The 19,559-nt window shown below is 38.5% G+C and overlaps 3 pseudogenes across 1 annotated transcript; 2 read left to right on the top strand and 1 right to left on the bottom strand.

Annotated features, from left to right (window-relative positions):
• Window positions 1-9,625: 9,625 nt before the first annotated feature.
• On the bottom strand, window positions 9,626-11,579 carry LOC149820746 (divinyl chlorophyllide a 8-vinyl-reductase, chloroplastic pseudogene; annotated as a pseudogene). Its single transcript, XR_016426447.1, has one exon. The product of XR_016426447.1 is annotated as a divinyl chlorophyllide a 8-vinyl-reductase, chloroplastic pseudogene (transcript).
• Window positions 11,580-14,841: 3,262 nt separating this feature from the next.
• On the top strand, window positions 14,842-16,188 carry LOC149820745 (aspartic proteinase CDR1 pseudogene; annotated as a pseudogene).
• A 1,671-nt stretch (window positions 16,189-17,859) lies between these two features.
• LOC149820744 (aspartic proteinase CDR1 pseudogene) lies at window positions 17,860-19,200 on the top strand (annotated as a pseudogene).
• The last annotated feature ends 359 nt before the right edge of the window (window positions 19,201-19,559 follow it).

The raw sequence follows: 19,559 nt of genomic DNA, 5'->3' as shown, positions 1-19,559 counted from the left end.
TACCCGGTAAAGTAATATTTTTTATCATTTTTATATTGAAAATTGCAGATCTTAATTGAAACTTGGGTTGAACCTGGGTCTAGTATAAAATTCCACAAACCATACCTAGCTCCATATATTAATGGGACCATTCAGGTCTGACTCAGGTTCTAATCGAGTCTTCTTATTTATCACCAAACCATGATTTTATAGGGTTTGATACGGGTCAGGTCTAGGTCAAACCCAACCCATTGACACCCCTACATAAGAGAGACTCATTTTGACAGTTGACTAGAGCTTTAATATCGTTTGAATATCAAGAGAAGAACAGGGTACTTCATAGCCCTGTGGCTACCATTGTTTAAAGTTTAATACACTAGAATATGATCGAACTAATGTGTGAACCACATTTTTCATGAATTTTTTGTTATTTTCTCTTGAGAATAAATGTACAGATGTGATCTACATGATTGGTTTTCTAAGAACCCGCTCTTGAATTATCTGATTTTGATGCATAAACATGTCTTTTTTAAGGCTTTAAAATCAATGGCTCATCATCTTCATTAATATTCAAACATTCAAAAATTACATTTTTTATAAAAAAATAAACCATCCAATGGTTGATTCCTAGCAAATTCAATATGCTAAGCACATCCACATTGTTGGATTTGCAAAAAAAAATGCTGGAAATGCATATATATATATATATATATATATATATATATATATATATATATATATATATATATATATATATATATATATATATATACTTCTTAAAGATGAAAGAACGACATTGGTGCACCCAAATATTTTGGTTAAGATTGTTTTAAAAAAATTACGTAGATGTTATTTTGATGACATTTGTGACATTGCCCTTGTCGAGAGATCGAGAGAGAGAATTAATTATTTAAAAATAGCTAAAAATAAAAAAAATATAAATTTTTTAAAAGTTGCTAAATTTCAAAAGCCATTAAGCATGAGATTCATTAGGCTTCTCCATTCTATTTATTAAAGAGTCATACCCATAATGAAGATCGTGAGATTTACTATTCTTATGGATTTCAGGATAGCCATTAAAGGAGGGTTTGCTCTTGTTCTACGTAAGTGATTATGTGATCAAGTTCTTGATTTAAATTGAGTTTTTTTTTCTTTATTACCTAGTTTGTGAGGACGACCCATTGATCTTACACACACATTCAAGGTGGTAGCTGCTAATCACTTTTCTAGCTAACTGCTAATTAATTGAGCTTTCAAAGAGTTTTTTTATGTTTTCTTAAATTTAACATTACAAATGTGTTCTACATGATTAGGAATTGGCTCTTGGATTATGAAATGCAAGTAGGTTTTTATAAGGTTTAAAAGATTGATGGTATAAGATTTTTCTAAATATTCAGGGCTTAAAAAAATAATTTTTTAATTAAAAAACATGATCTATATTAATGCTATGGTGCTCACTTACTCCCACCTGCTAGAAATCATAGTTGTAGTTTGCATCTTCTCAACCAAACTTGATGTACTTAACACAATTTATTTGATAGGAATCATGTTTTTGGACATCAAAATATGTTTTTTAAGTCATAAAATTTGGTACATTGTGAGTTTTTTAAGGTCTAAAAACACTTACATGTATGCCATAATCACATGATCCAAAACATGTTTTTCACTAAATAATCATTGTAGATCATAGGTATAGGGTCTCAACAACAAAAGAATACTCAAACTTTAAAAATTTAAAGCTTCTAGTAGGTGGGAGCAGATGCTCAAAAAATACCCTATATATATATATATATATATATATATATTACCATTGAAAGTAAGGAACTAATGAGTTAGAAATCATAGGTGAAAGTTGTATCAACTCAATCCAACGTAGATCTATTTATATATAGGGTAAATACTGGCTACTAATGAAGATAAGAAACTAATGAGTCAAAATCATTATTTTCTAAAAATGAAATAACTTTTTTTGTAAATCAAATACTACAAATGTGATCTATATGGTTTGTTTAGTAGAAAACTTGTTTTGAATCATGCGTCGTGACAAGTAATTAGGTTTTTAAAGTGGCCCAAAATCAGCGGCCCACAATGTGCCAAAATTTCATAACTCAAAAGATCATATTTTTATATAAAAAAAACACGTTGGAAGGCTTGATCTCTCTCTCTCTCTCTCTCTCTCTCTCTATATATATATATATATATATATATATATATATATATAAAGTCACTAAAATATGAAAACTAAAAATGTGAACTTTACCGTGTGAAATGGGCATTTTCAACACTTTTTAGCAAATCCAACCATGTAGATGTACTTGGTATGATGATTTTGCTAGGAATCAATTGTTGGATCATGTATCTTTTAAGTAAATTTGTGATTTTTTGGATACTTGAATATTTGTGAAAGATTATGAACCATTGATTTTAAAGCTTTACAAAAATCTTGTTTAAGCATCATAATAGTATGGTTCAAGATTTGGTCTTTATAAAACCAAACATGTAGATCACATCCACAGTTATATTAAAAAAAAAAAGAATAAAAAATCTATGAAAAACACACTGTAGTTTTCAAAGTTTATATATATATATATATATTTATTGTTGATCTTTCGCATTCAAAGGAATCACTTTTTAAATAGATCGACGACACTTTTTTCTTTTTTCATTTGGAAAACCAATGGGATTTCAGTAAACCCTTGTTACAAAATGGGTTGGAATTTAGAGAACAAAAGAATAAGAAAAAGCCGTTATCCAAGGTTGCCTTCCTTCTGAGCCGTCACCTCTCTTGATTCTACAGTTGGCAGAAGCAAAGCATATTTGATTTTTTTTGCTTCCCAATGTGGGTGAGGGCGTTTATGCCGTGAGAAGAAAACTAGGGGAAACTATATTCAAGAATGTCTTATTTTAGTTTGGCTATCCAACCTTTTGAATGAATATGAACAAGATGGTTGGATTCTTCCTCTTTCACCTTTTCCTTTTGAACGTTTGCTATCGTTTAACATAGTTTACAAAAATGTTATCTTACTGAAGTAAAAAAAAATTTAATATTTTTTTAAGGCAGTAACATTATAGTAATACTGTTTTGCTTAAATTTTAAGAAACTAAACCAACTTATTTTGATTTTTGTCCCTTGGTAGGAGCAGCCATTAGACTGGTAAGAATATGAAACTCGGGTTCACACTATGAAAAACACATAGCAAAGATGAGTAATGGACAAATAGAAGCCATAAAAGTTATACTTACATGAAGGTCGATCATGGTGATGGTAGTGGTGGTGATAATGGTAGTGGTGACAGTGATGTCAATAGTGATGATGGTGGTGGTAGTGATGGTAGGCAATTCTGGTGGTGGTGGTGATGGTGACCGTGATAGTGGTAATGGTGGTATTGGTAAAGGTGGTGGTGGTGGTGAAGTGATTGTAGTGAGGGATATCAATGGGTCGGGTTTACCTGGACCCGACCCGAACCAAAACCTTATAAGGTCTGGGTATAGTGATAAATAATAAGACCCGATTAAGACCTGGGTTCAGACTTGAAGGTCCGATTAATCCATGGACCCAGGTATAGTTTGTGAAATTTTATACCGGACCCGAGTTTTGATTAAGACTTGTGATTTTTTAATATAAAAATGATAAAAAAAAATGGTTTTACAGGGTATGATTCAGGTTTGGTTCATGTAGTTCTTATCCGGTCTGGTATAGTTTTTCTTATAGTGAACCCGTCCTAGGTCTGGACTGGATACTATACCCTAAAACTGGGTCGGGTTCTAACCAAAACCTACCTGTTGACAACCCTAAATAATGATGATGGTAGAGAAATGGTGGTAGTGGCGATGGGGATGATGAAAGTGGGACAGAAGAAGTAACTTTGGAAAGAAGACTTCTTTTACTTTTGAAGAATAAGGTAAAATTTTATAAAAGATCACTAAAGAAGTAAAAAAAAAATAAATCCAAATACACCATTTTAGTCTTGAAATGAAAGGTTGCGAGGCCTTTCATAAAAATCTAATAAATTGGGTGGTCTTTTGAAATTTACAACTTCAAAAAAAATAATCGGGCCTCAGAAAAAAAGTACAATTTACAAATAGACGCCCAATTTTGGCGCAATTATGAAAACTACACGATGTTAGTAAGTTTACATTTCACCACCTAGATCAAGAAGAATAATTTGAGGCTGTCTAGAGGTTCGTTTGGCCCTTCCTTTTTTTTAACAGGCTAGCACCCCATGCCCATACCTACACTTACCTCTGTTTGGGTCCATGACAAAATCTTGCTTCAATAATTAGGGTTGCAACTGATGGGATATGGCCATATGGGCCAGCTCATAGTGGAACAAATGTGAATCCAAATACGTCCACAAGGGCTCTACTTATCTGGCAGGGGCAGGGGCGACTTATGAATGTCACCAAGTTGACGAGATGTCACAAGTTTGAAAATCTCGCGAGAAATTGCCGTTTTAAACTTTCAGGCAATTTCTCGCGATATTTGTCAAATCCATGGGTGGTGTCCCTTGGTGAGGGGTCGAAGCTGGGTGTACTTCACGGCTTTCCTGTGGGTGGGTGGGGGACCTTAAGGGTGTTTTCACCATCTAATGTGAGGCCGTTGGGAGGGGTGGGGGGAGGTTGGGTGTGTTCCCTTGGATTATCCAAAAAAAAAACAAGTTGGTCCAATTATTATGCAACAAACCTGAACGTGGATCCAGATCTGACATGATGGAGCTGAATTGGAATTTGAATTTGAATTTGATAGGATCATATTGGATGCCACAAAAAAAGAAGGTTAAAAACAAGAGTTTAACATGTAAAAGGTGCAAATGGATCAAATTTGATCAGGACCCAAGTGTACATCTGACAGGAAATGCACACAAATCCGAGTTCCAAAATAGTGTGATCATGTAAGCTTGAATATGATCCAAATATACGTTCCGATTCTATTTTAAGATCCAAATCATGGAATAATATGTTGGATTCCCATAGGAGATCCAACTCGTTTGCACCATGCATGAACTAAATCAAATTGGATATTACTAACCACGTAAGGTCCAATTCAACATGCTCAAATGATATGGTCCAATGCCCACAATGTTGTTCGGATCCGGATTAGATATAACAAGACAAACACCCCGCAACTAATCAAGGGAAAAATTAGTCCCCCCTCTCCCTATCATCTTGGGTCCTAACTCCTAACAGCTCTCAAGGACTAAGAAAAGAAAAGGTCAAAACTGAATCGGTTGCAATCTTACAAACCCTTTACACTAAATAAGGCAAGAACTTTGCAAACCAGTGTCCATAAGGACATGGCTCTCCTTTCATCTTCCATCTCAATTCCCTCTGCTACTTCTCTTCCTGCTTTTCAATTTCCAGCCTCTGATCTCTCTCTCTCTCTCTCTCTCTCTCTCTCTCTCTCTCTCTCTCTCCCTTCTTCTTTGTGGAGCTCCCCTTATCTTCATAATGGGATGCAGTGGATCAAAGAATGCTGTTGCAAGAGATAACTCTGCTATTTACAAGAAATCGAGCATTCGAAGCAGGAGCTCGGCAGGTGAGAAGCCAGCAGTTGCAGTGACAGATGTGAAGGACATAGTTGAGAACAGTGAAGTAAAGGAAGGGAGCTTGATTGATAATGACAGTTCCCTTGAGGATGCCAACACTGGGAAGATGATAACCAGGGACTCTCCGGACAGGTATTTCTCGTCGAGGAAGGATGAGTCAGTTGATGTAGTAGCTGCAGAAGGCTTGGAGTATTTCTCTCCGAGGCCTGGACCAGATCAAGGTGGCATCAGAAGTGGGGACGAAGTTACTAGAGAAACAAATCCTGGACATGATAATGATAACAGTATGAAGAATGAAGAGTCACCCAGCAGCGAAGATGATAAGAAACATGAACACTATACAGAGACAGGTGGTGCACCAACTTTAGCAGAGAGAGAAGGTAGTCATCACGATTTTCCTAATTGACTTTTGCTTATTTAGACGTCTGAAGGAGTTACGACATGAGCATGGTCTACATGCTACATGGATAAGCCCATTAGCTGGACCCCATCAAACATGGATTTGGAAACTAAAAAATATATGCATAAGATGGAAGCCATGGTTCATATAGAAATGCACCCCAGCAGGAAGGTTCAATTCATGGGCTTCATCCAAGGATCATGAAAATTGAGTTACTTAAATCACAATTCATTTGTTGTTGAACTTTTATGGGCCTTTGTGTTTGGTACAGACTTGCTTTGAGTAGGTATGGAATTGGTTAAGACCAGTAGTATACAAGACTTGAATGTAGTTTCAGTTAACACATGGGTATTAGACACTGGCTCTTTTGCTTATTTGGCTGAAGTCCATAGCGAATCACTTGATTAAAAAAGGAATACTATTCACTCTAAGTGATTCAATTTTTTTTTTCCAAATTCACTTAATTCTAGTCATGTTCTTCTTGACACAGATAAGGCAAATGAAAAGGAACCTGCAGATCTGAAAGAGCCAATTTTGGTAGAGGAAGCCAAAATGGAGAACCCTGCTAAGAAAGAGGTATGCATCAAAGATTAAGTTCTAGTCCTTGGACAGTTCTAAATAGAATTTTCAACTTACTGCTTCTGATAAATTAATCTATTCAATAAAACTAAACTCTATGCTCACTAAAGGAGAAAGATCAAGAACTAAAAATTTCTAAACCTGCTGATGCATAGGAAGGTAGTGATTTTTGAGGTTAGACTTGAATAGTAGTTCTGGTTGGAGACTGGAGTATGTACTTCTCTGAATAGGGGGTTGGAGTTGCTGCATCTTGTCAAAGGGGTCTTTTGACCAAAATCCATCTTACAGAAGAAAAGAGAAAAAAAAGTGCAGGGACATTCAGTGATCTCTTGTATATATGTGTATTTTGGTTAGGACCTCCACAAGGACCTGCCCTATGAAACATGCCAGAACAGATCATTCTAGTGTCTATGCATGGTCTACATCTTGTTCTCCAGTCTGTTATGGACAATAACAAAAACACCCAAAACAAAACATCAATGACAATGATGATAGAAGCCACAACAACCACAAGTAGGCTCATATCAGTTGCATAGAATTAAATTGATCCTTCAATAATCCAAATTCACGTATTTTTTTTTTGCTAGGCAAAAAGTCAAACTCTTGTGCTTTGCTAACAAGTGAGTATGAATTTTCAGGAGCCAAAGCCATAGGATGACACTGATGCTCAAGTTTCAACACCAAATATGTTGTGACAATACTGATGGTGGGGTGTAAAAATGTCAAGGTTAAAAAAAGAAATATGATATGATGGTTTCACAGACTGTATATCCCTAACTGTAAGTGAACTCTGATTAGAGTAATGATTGTTCATATGATTCACTAAACTGGCAAAGTTTGCTTTATTCCTCACAAGAATGATGGTAATCTCTTAATCAGGGGGCTCACAAAAATAACATAATTGATTTGGTTTCTTTGCAAATAGCATAGACTTATTTGATTAGGGTGATGGTGAAAATTTTAGGCTATTCTAGATTGGCTAAATAACTGTCAGCAAAGCATTTCTGGTCTCTAATATTAGCGGCATTTCTGTAAACTCTGTGGTCAAGAGTAAACGCCTGGTGTTCAGATCCATGGGTTACCCAACTTGGGAGCCTCATCTGCCAATGAAGGATCAGAGTTGACACTTCACAGCCTGACATGAACAGTGGATCATATCCCTCTTTGCAGCATCATTTAGCCACACACTTGCGTATTTTTTTTCTTCCATCAATAAATATGACTATCAGTGACTTATTGTACTCTGTTGTGCAATTACTTTGCAAATGAAATGTCCAAATGCTCTATTCTCACCAGAAACTGCTATAACAGTAGCATCTCTTCTAGAACAGCATTCAAACTGGATCACAAAAGCAAGGTGTTCTCCAATCATGACAAAAGTTTTAATAGCTCATCCTGGAATAACCAAACCTCAACATTGCATACTACCTTTTTCAAGAAGTCCAGATTATATAGTGAAGTCAAAGCTGAAAAGACTAGATTACCCTACATTCAGCCACTCAAGGACAGACTCTAACAGGACATAACCCTCATGGCTACTCCTAGGCTTGCCCTTTGCTAAATTATTGTTTATTGTTTATAGTGTACCAGGTTTTCTTCTTTGTTTAGCAGTTACCATTATAATAGTTTGGACTACGAAACAACAGTGGTAGTGGCAACTACACTGTTGCCTCTTTTTTCTCTTGGACAAAGAACAGTAACACAAAAACTGAAAATCTTGCTGCAAATTACTAATGAGGTTCAGACCAGGGACAGAAACCATGAATCCGTTTATAAACAATAGAGTGGATGTCCAAGAATGGGCCACATTTCCAAAGCCATTTATTTGATAACATCAGCAACTGCATTACTTCCTCTATGCAGATGCAATCAAACCTTTAAGAAGGCTCAACAGTTATGATTGTGTGACAGTCTTGAAGATGCTAAAATAAGTACCAAGGAGACTGGTTACTGCCCTATTGATGATTTGAGCAAGAAGCAAAGAGTTCACTTCAACCTAAAGCACAGCAAAATTACCCAGATTGGTTGCACAACCAAGACATACTTATAAGAGTAATAAAAAAGAGAGGTTTCTCAATCTTTTCTCAACATATCATCAGGTCCACCACAACAACCTCAGCCAACATCTGATTTGAATGACCCACATGGCCAACAGAGCTGGAACAGATATTTTTAGAGTTAGTTGGATTTCTGGGTACTTGCTATTCTGACATGGAGTTATCATCTGCCACAAGCTCTCCAGAATTGAAACACTGAAAAAAAAATTGCTGGTTTTTTTTATCAATCAACCTGCAGAAATACTTCATCGAAAAAAACTGCAGAAATCAACTGATCTAGAGAAGATACCAAAAATACAGGATATGGTTCTCTATTTCTAGAACGAAGATGACACTACAACTCTAAACAGAACTTTTAACTTGGAAGTTCCATGGTATCCTTGAAGGAGGACTTTCCAATGAAAAGTTCTTCTCTTTCTCCCAGAATCTTAGGAGGCCAAGTATATTTTAAATCAAGGAACAATGGTTTCAGAGCTAAAAATAGACTGACTATAAATAAAAAGACCCACAAGACATGACAGGTCCATGTTAGCGTCCAACTAGATATCGCTGGAATTTTAGAGAACAATGGGCGTACTTTATGGAATTCTACTGCAATTCAAACTGACCTTTCATCTTGTACAAATTTTGCCACCAGCATTCCACATCATCTAGTATAAATTTGGTGCACGGTTTAGCTCTTTGAACTTAATCCTAATCTACCAAGACCGAAAATTGGGTAAAAAAAAGAAAAAGGTATGCCTTCAAGTATATGTGCATCAACATATATGATGCGATCCTAATCTTGACGAGGAAAAAGCTTTCAGGATGTGGCCAAATCATCCCAGTCATCTAGACACTCCAGAGCAACCCCCAAAATTATCTGTTCATATTTGTGCCACATATATGGCTCATTTCAAGCAACTTAAACAGTTCTTAACCTCCAGAATAAAACTTGTCAAAGGTGATAGCATTTGATTATAAAAGAATCCATAAGATTCCAAATGACTGGTAATGGCATCAGAGAGAAAGTTTCTCTATCATGATGAGTAATAGAAGCAAGATCATGTACAGATGCAACGTCCTTTGGAAAAGAACTAAAAGAATAAATTCTGAGTAATTAAAAATCAACAGAAAAACAAAGTGTACACGATAAACTCATAGTAGATTATTTGCACATAACCTCATTTTAACTTTTGGCAATATCAACTGATCATAGACACCACAAACTAAAGCATTCAACTTGTCATCAGAGAGCAGTTGCAGGAAAAATCCTTAGAAGCTCATTCTTTTGTAGCCAAGATTCCACTGCCTCTCTCACCTTCCAAAGAAAGAATGCAACTGCATAACTATTCCTCGGGTACAGCTTATGTCTGATATCTGATATCAAAAAATTGATTGCTCTCCTAGCTCTTGGCCGGACATACCTTCTCTAATTACCCGCTTGAAGAACTCTTCCAGTGTATCCGTCCCGTAACAGGGAGTTGCATCTGCATCATACTCACCAGTGTCTGGGTTCAGCACCAACATACTTTCTGCAGCATAATACCTTCCAATTTTTCCAAACTCTGCAGCATCTTCCAGAGATGGAAAGATTTTAACCAAAAAATCAAGAATGCCGATCACGAAGTCCATCACACCCAAAGGAACTTTCAGAAACTTGGGTTCCTTGCCCAGCAGCTTGAACAACATCTCTCCTTGCTCAAGTGGTGTCAATGCTTTACCTGGCCCTCCAATTGGCAGAACTTTGTTGATTTTATCTTTAGATGAGATACAATCAACAATAAAAGAGGCCAAATCCTCTTCGCTAATCGGTTTACAGGCACATAACTTCCCATCTCCAAACATCACATATGGCTTCCCATCCTTCACCAACTCAACCTGCCCTCCTAAACTCTTGAAGAAAGCCGTTGGCCTAACAATGCTGTAGGTGAAATCCCCATTTTCTGCTTCCTTCTGCAATTCTGCCTCAAACTTCAGCTTTGCTCTTTGGAATTCAAGGAGGGGTTTCTGAACACAGATTGCAGACAACAGAACAAAATGAACGGCCCCGAATTTTCTACCAGCAAGAAGACTGTTCCTTGTCGCTTCGTAATCGATCCTCCACGAGTCTTTAACACCGCCCGACCGACTCGCCAGGCACGAAACGACTACATCAATTCTGGTTCCCAAAACTTCAAGGGAGCTCTCCAGGGCACTCAATTCTGTCACATCAGAAAAGCAAACATTGGTTTCCTTTAGCTGTTGGAGCGTCTCTTCCTTGCCGTTTTTCCCTCTTATTCCACTTCTCTCTCTAGTTACTGCAATCACATTATAACCCCTTTTCACCAGTTCCTTTACAACAAAGTTTCCAATGTACCCAGTTGAACCCACAACCAAAACGTTGATATCCTGAGGGCTCCTACTGCCAAGCAAAGGCAATGTTGCTGAATCAGTTGTTGTAGAAGCCCTAACTGGGCACACTCTTTTCCTGCCAAACTCGTCACAAAAGTGGAAGATCCCAAATGGGTACCCTCCTTTTCTGCTGAATTCACCACAATAATGGAAATCCTTAGTTGGGCACCTCTTATTTCTACCAAATTTCGGAGAAACTTGACTGATGCTCTTCCTAGAACCAAAATCCTCAAGTGGGTGCTGACATATTCTGCTAGTTTCAACAGATGATTCATTTACAAAATTGTTAAAAGAGAAACAATGACCTTGGCGTGCTTTCTTTATGCATAATACAATAGAGCGGCGTTCAACAGATAGTGTGGAATTGAGATGCAAAGTTGCAGAACAAGAAAAGCATTTACTGTAGTAGTTTACATGATTTGAAGTAAGGAGTGGACTCGCATGGATCGGAACGATGGGTGGTGATGGAGGATGGTGTCTTCGGAGAGCAAAGGAATCTGAAAATCTGAGAGCCATTTTTTCTCAGAAAGACAGAGCCATGAGACTCACTGAATGTGTGTATTGGGGAGCAATGGGGCAGTTTAGTGGAGAAATCTGTGCCACACAACCTCTCTCTCTCTCTCTAACGGCTAGCGCTAGCAGCCTACCATAGAAGATAGGGGAGGAGGGAAGGAATATACCAGGCCAGTGCTTATGTGGCTTATTTGGTAAACTCATCCGGACCGTCAGATTTGAAAAATTGACAGCCTAGATGTCTCAAAGGCCCCACAATACTGCCCACCCACATACAGCCTACAAGAAGTTTGGGATGCAGATCCAACCTAATTGGATCCATTGTCACAATCAATGGATAAGCAACTTATTATTTGCCATCAACATCGGATATCGCCTTTAAAAAAAAAACACATCGGATATCGGTTACATGTGGACTATATATAATAAGTTTATTAGTTATTTAACAAATATTACACTATCTACTTGGCTCGGAACCCAAACCTACCTAGGTGAAGCCCATTAAATTAGGAACTAAAGTTTGACAAAAATATCTAAACTGGGTCTGGTAAATGAACCGAGCAACTCGTGACTCAACTCGGTTCGGCTGGTCACGATCTCGTTCATGATCAGCTCGTATAGATGGTGAACTGAGCCACGAGTAGCTAGCTGAGCAGAAACAAGTCGAGCCCGAACATAATGTGTTGGGCTCGGAGAGCTAGTATAAATAAAATATATAATTTTATGTACAATATATAATTTAAGTGCAATATATAAAAAAATGACATAAAATAAACTATTAAATGTAATATAACACACACACACACACACACACACACACATATATATATATATATATATATATATATATATATGTTGCCTATTTAGCATTGGATTCGATTCCATCCCCATTTTCCCTATTAGGCTCCATCACTTTACGTATCGCGAACTGCTTACCTCTGTGTTTTGTAACATAAATATAACAGCATTTCAATATGTGTTATAAGATCGAAAGATGTATATATACCGAATAAATAAATAACATTTGCTTTTCTTAAAAAAAAAAATCGAATCGAATCGATCATGAATCAGCCCCCTTTTACCATCAAATGACACATGCCATTAATAAAAAATAAAAAATCTTAACAGAAAGTTTTTAACCCCCTAAAAAATATAAAAAAATGCGGTTAAAATATCGTGTCTCATGGATTCTACATATCTGAAAAAAAATAGTTGAAAAATTTGCAAACCTTGCTGGTTCCAAATGCCCTGGCAAAAAACTTAAATTAATTAATTAAATTCTGCACACCTGAGCTTCCTCATGTCAACTACATGTTTGGTTCAGTAGAAACAGTTGAAAAATGAATGGTCTACAATGCACCAAATTTTCCCAAAAAAATTGTACTCTTATGTTGAACAAATACAATCTAATTAAGGGTCAATTCATGAGTACAACCATGATTTTAATTAGATTTGATCAAAATGACCTTCCTCGAGTTTCAATTTGGGTGTTTGGAACCCAAATTGAAAAGTAACATTCAAATCAATAAGACTCACTTTCTTATGACATTTTTAATACAATATGATGACATATTATAAGAAAACATGGCAATTACTTCTTCACATTTTCTAAATAAAGAATGAATCTTATTGATTTCAATAACAATAAACAGTGGACGGGATAAATATACAGCTGGGTGACAAGAAGTCACCCACGGTCACAAACCTATTGAAACATCACAGTAAACACATCTAGATTTTCAACCGAGGTCCTCTAATTAATCGGTCTGCTTTGAACTATTTTCTTTTTCTAACAATCCTTTACACAAAAATTATGAGGATGAAACTCAAAGAAATAATTATTATCTCTAGCAAATTAAGAAACTGAGATTATATATATTTTAATACTAAGAACATGCAGCACATTCTTCAAGCAAAAACTATTATTTTGTGAAGGTAAGACCACATTACTGATTCTTTAAATGGGCAGGTTGATGCCTATAACTATGAACCAGTTCAAAGTCCCTCTTAATGATCTTATATAATCTTTTGTATATGTGGGACATAGATGCATTCTGCATGTTCAGGTCGGACCAACCTTGCGGTTCATGGATATGGGTCAGATTTTCTCATCAGCCATACAAGAAGCTGACATATGCTGTAGGCTAGCTGCATGGTCCTACACATGAAAGTTTAAGGCGAAGTTTTCAGAACTGTACCAACAGTTATAATTCGAGTCAGATGTAGCGAATACCAAATCCAGATATTAGCTAATCAGTCTTGGACTCGGATTCAGATTTGGATGACAAAAAGCCAATGCCGAATCTAAAAAAGTACATGTATGTAATTGGATCCGATTATGAAATCTTAAACCAAATCCAAATATTAGCTAATCAGTCACGGACTCGGATTCGGATTTGATGACAAAAAGCTAATGCTTAATCTAAAAAGGTACATGTATGTAATTGGATTCAATTATGAAATCTTAAACCAAAACTAAATCTGATCACTAATCGAATTCAGTTTTCTTAACCAAATCCAACTAATTGGATATGGAATCAGGTCGGATATATATCCGATCCATTGACATCCCTAGACCTGTCTAATCCATAGCATAGGATTGAAAAAATATATAGGGCTTAAGCCCAGTGACCTCGAATCATTCTATTGCATAACATGACCCAACGGTTCATATTAGTTCACGTATGGCTACAAAATTTAGACCTAATCGAGAAATTAACTGGCATAAGGCGAGGGTAAACCAAGTCATGTTGAATCGGCTATATTCAATCCCCACCGTAGATCTCACTTGGTCAGAGATGTGGGGATGTGCGGTGGGGATTGAACATATATAACCGATTCAACTTTAGAGAGAGAGAGAGAGAGAGAGAGTAAGTACACGAGAGAAAACATAAGCGTTACGATTAAACACACGAATTGCAATTAAGATCTCATAATAATTTGTTTAAATTCCTTCCAATCCTCTGAGGCAGCCAACAAGCCCCATACACGCACATTAATACGAGCAACAACCTTTCCCTTGCAAATCGTCCCACATTCATCTTTATTACCAAATTAAATCTAACACCCAATATCATCCCAAATCAATCTTTTTAACCTTCAATAGCTATATAAAAAATGTTAAAGATACAAAGAATTTTGGCAACTTTCCTTACTCAACTCTTCATCTTCCAAAGCAAGGTCGGCTAAATCAGTTCAAAAGACCTTTCATTTCTTCTTTGCCGATTACCATCCCTTCCATAATTACCACCCCACAATCAACTCTATAAATACCACAAATCTTCCTGCAGATTACCATCCTTTCCGTAATCACCCCCCACAAATCACCTCTCTCTATATGCCACAAAACTAAAACCAAATCCAACTCTCTCTCTCTCTCTCTCTCTCGACCAATATGGCCACCTTCTTCCTCAATATCCTCTTCCTACTCTTATTGCACTCCTCCACCATCAATTCAGCCAGAATTGGCAGCACCATTCATAAGCTAAGGGGTTTCTCTCTGGACTTGGTTCACCGTGACTCACCTCTCTCACCTCTCTATGACCCTTCCTCTACTGTAGCCCAACGTGCTAAGCAGGCTGCTGAACGCTCCATATCTCGCTCTTTCCATTTTTGTTCAAGACTGTCTACCACCAACGCCATTGAGAGTCCTGTGACCCCTGCTACTGGCGATTACCTAATGAAGCTCTCCATTGGAACCCCACCACACACTTACTGGGCCATCCTCGACACCGGCAGTGACCTTATATGGACTCAATGCCTCCCGTGCGAATCGTGTTACCACCAATCTGCTCCGATCTTCGATCCACATCGCTCATCTTCTTACAAGAGCCAGGGATGTAGCACCAGTTTCTGTGAGGCCCTTCCGCAAAAATCATGCAGTGATGATAACCGCTGCCTCTATTCTTATGCTTATGCTTATGGCGATAAAAGCTACACGATAGGGACCCTTGCTACCGAGACCCTTACGTTCCAGTCCGGTGCTAGCCATGATGTCAAGATCCCTTCGATCGCTTTTGGTTGCGGCCATGACAACAATGGCAATTTTGTCGATACCGAAGTTTCAGGCCTTGTAGGCCTAGGCGGTGGCCCTCTATCGCTTGTATCACAGCTGAGTTCTTCCATTGGTAACAAATTTGCTTACTGCCTTGTTCCGTGTTGTGAGAAGAATTCGACCGGAGAGCTTAAGTTTGGCGACGATGCCGATTTCTCGGGAAAGGTTCAGCAGACACCGATGTCGCAAGGACGCGGCGGTACCTTCTACGAGCTGATTCTCAATGATATAAGCGTTGGTAGCAGAAGGTTGAACTTGCAGTTTGGTGTAGCAAAGCCTTCTGATCAGTTGGGTGATCAAGGGTCAATAGTGATAGACTCCGGGACTACACTGATCATGCTCTTATCTGATGTGTATGAGTCACTGTCTTCTGCATTGGCTGATGCTATAGATCTTGAAAGAGTGGCTTCACCTTCTAGTAATTATGATCTGTGCTACGGAGTGGATGAGGGCTCTACTGTTCCTGATACGCTTCCAAGCATGACTTTCCACTTCGATGGTGCGGATTGGAAGCTGCCTCCTTCCAATGGATTCCTACTTGTTCAGAAGGGAGTCGTCTGCCTTGCCATTATTCCTACAAAAGATCTTCCAATCTTTGGGAACGTTGCTCAGCAGAATTATCATGTGGAGTATGATTTGGGGAATGGGCTACTGTCTTTTGCACCAACAGATTGCACCAGGGCATAGGGCTCTCCTGTTTCTTCTGTTGTCTTCTTTTCTTCCCCCTCTCCTTTTGTTTTTTGTTTTGTCTGGCTTTAAATTATGTTTACTCTAGTCAAATGTTAATACTTAGTAGAAGGGATGTTGGCTTGTATCTGAGGCCTTAAATATATTTCTCTTTCCTTCATACTGTAAATTATACTCTCTCTCTCTCTCTCATGGATCAATTAATAGCAAAGCTTAAGTGGCCCTATGAGTTGTTATAAAACGTATCTACAAAAGTTTTTATGATTTTCGTTCCTACCCAAAATAAATTGGGTCCATATAATTTAGAGAGCGTCTGGCTTTTGCGTTTGTGAATTGAATTTTTTGTTTTGTTTTAGATTGATTGATTTTTTATCAGAAGATGAAGAGTACCACAAAGGTGTCAATATTGGGTCGGGTTTGTCTTGACCCCAACCTGCACCAAACCTTGTAGGGTCAGGGTTTGGTAATAAACAAAGCGGTCTGATTAGAATCCAGGTCAGATTCAAAGGATCCGATTAATATATGTGGCTGGGTATGGTTTATGAAATTTCATACCAGACCTGGGCCCGACCCCAGTTCTGAATAAGATCCACAACTTGTAAGATAAAAATTATTACTTTACTGTTCGGGTTTGGTTCATGTATCTTTATAGGGGCTAGTATGGTTTCTCTTACTGTAGATCCGATTGGACCTGATTCCTAACCTGGTACTAATTAACAACTTAAATCAAATCTGGGTTTGGTCCCACCTGGGTCCGAACCAAACCCGACCTGTTGACACCCCCAATTATGATTTGGCTTCAAGTTCACTCACGATGATGATGGATTTGGTTTTCAGATTTTTGTGTTCAATTAACCCAAAATTGTTGGGTATATCTGCTTCTAATCAGTCTTTGGGCACTAGATGACAGTTAGGCTGTCAACGATCCAGGAAACTAGCCCACCAGGGTGTACCTGAACCCGCCCAAATAACAGATGATCGTGCTTAATCGGGTTCAGATTCGAGTTTTGTCTGGTCATTGAAATGAAATCTTAAATCTGGATTCGTATCATTTCAGAAGTTTACTAAAAATACATATAAAACACTGAATCAGGTACCTGAAAAAAATCATAAGCAAACACAGCCTGCATAATGCTCGGGTCGGCATTGGGTCGACCTGAATATTATTCGGGTCGGCACTTTTTATGCTCATACCCGAGAATTTGGGTTCGGGTCCAGTACTGATACAAACTTGACCTAGTTACAGCCCTAATGACTATCATTATATTTAAGAAAATCTAGTCATTAATATGTTTACGGTGTAATGATTTCTTGAAACAAATGTTCCATGTATTCAATGTTCTTCCTTGAATACCTTCACCAATTTAGTTAATAAATTTTCTTTTTTAGCAAAAACTTTTTAGTTAATATAATAAGCACCCTTTAATTTCCTACAACTGGCAACACAGAATCATTGGGACATAGTGACAGACTCACACACATTAGTACCCAAAATGATGCCTCACAATTGAAATAGCAAGAAAAATTTTATGACAATTTGGGCCCCCATACACTTTACATAATAATCCCATTCCATATTTTACAATCATCACATATCTATATATATATATATATATATATATATCCACATGATCTCTATTGCCTATCCTCACCACCAATACCATCACCACCATGACCACCTCCTTTCTTAGCATCCTCCTCTTCTTCTTCCTCCTATATTCCACCACCACCACCTTTGCAAGAACTATCAACAAAGCTCAAAAACACAAAGGCTTCTCAGTAGGCCTCATCCACCGTGACTCTCCCCTCTCACCTTTCTATAACCCAACCTCTACACCCTCTGACCGTGCTAGGCAGGCAGCAGAGCGGTCACTCTTAAGGCATGCCCACTTATCCTCTGGACTGTCCACCAATGGCATTCAATCCAAGGTGGTCCCCGGCCCTGGAGATTACCTCATTAAGCTCGCCATCGGTTCACCGCCGCTTGAGTTCTTGGCGATCCTCGACACAGGTAGCGACCTTATATGGACTCAATGCCGCCCTTGCAAACATTGCTACAACCAGTCGATGCGAATCTTCGATCCCCACCGCTCGTCTACTTACAAGAAGTTGGGGTGCAATTCCACCCTCTGCAATGATCTCTCTCTAGGCCAAAAATCTTGCGGCCACAACAATCACTGCCGGTATGTATATCAATATGCTGATGGCTCATACACGCAGGGCAACCTCGCCTCTGAGACCTTCTCCTTCAGTTCAGGCTCGAAAGGGAAGGTGAAGATCCCCAAGATCGGCTTCGGTTGCGGCCATGACAATGGCGGGAATTTGGCCTATTCCGCGGCCGCCGGGCTCGTTGGCCTCGGAGCTGGCCCGCTATCTCTCATCTCCCAGTTGGGTTCCTCCGTCGGCCACAAATTCTCGTACTGTTTAGTCCCATACGGCCATAATTCGAGCAGCTTACTGAGATTGGGCGAGGATGCAAAGTTTTCCGGCCACGGAAAAGTGCTGCGGACTCCCATAGTGAAAGTTCTGGGGCAGGAGACATTCTATTACCTGACTCTCACCGGTATAAGTGTCGGGAAGAAGAGGCTGCACGTACCGCCAGGAACATTCAAACCTTCGGCCACCGGCGAAGGCGGGTTCATAATAGATTCAGGCACCACCTTGACACTGTTGGTCTCTGATGCATATGAAGTGCTGGAGCCCGTTCTGAAGAGGGCCATTAAACTGAAAGAAACATCGCCACCCCGTCCATTCAGTTTGTGCTACAGTGTTGAGGATTCCGGCGATCTCGAGGGATTGCCGGACGTGACCTTCCATTTCAAGGGTGCAGATTGGGTGATGCCACCCATCAACAGTTTCGTGCTCGTGGGCAACGGCGTGCTGTGCAGCGCGATCATCCCTATCGAAGGCTTCTCCATATTTGGGAACATAGCACAGCAAAACGTGCATGTGGAGTATGATCTGCAGAAGAAGGTGCTGTCTTTTGTGAGGACAGATTGCAGTAGGAACTAGGGGTTTCGGTTCATGTGGCGTTGGACATGGGTGGTATGCTCAGTTTTGCTTGTGATTGGTATTTTTTATGGAGGATGAGCACTTTTGCTTTCAATGATGCTAGAAGAATAACCCCTAGATTGTGTTAGTTACACCACCCTCTAAGATTGTCCTTTGCAATGAAATTCAACGGAATGAACTCTTCTTTATCATGATACCAGTTCATGCATGCTCATAGCAATCTCTCTCTCTCTCTCTCTCTCTCTCTCTCTCTCTCTCTCTCTCTAGATATATATTTATAGTCACTGGAATATGAGAACTAATTTGTGAACAGTGATGAATTTTTTGTTTCTTTTCTCTTGAATCTAACTGTACGGATG

The sequence above is a fragment of the Nuphar pumila genome, chromosome 12 (assembly GCF_984573655.1).
Source record: "Nuphar pumila chromosome 12, dmNupPumi1.hap1.1, whole genome shotgun sequence".
In the NCBI taxonomy this organism is placed as follows: Eukaryota; Viridiplantae; Streptophyta; class Magnoliopsida; order Nymphaeales; family Nymphaeaceae; genus Nuphar; species Nuphar pumila.
Note: the sequence above shows the minus strand (reverse complement) of the source record. Positions and strands in the feature narration are given on the sequence as shown.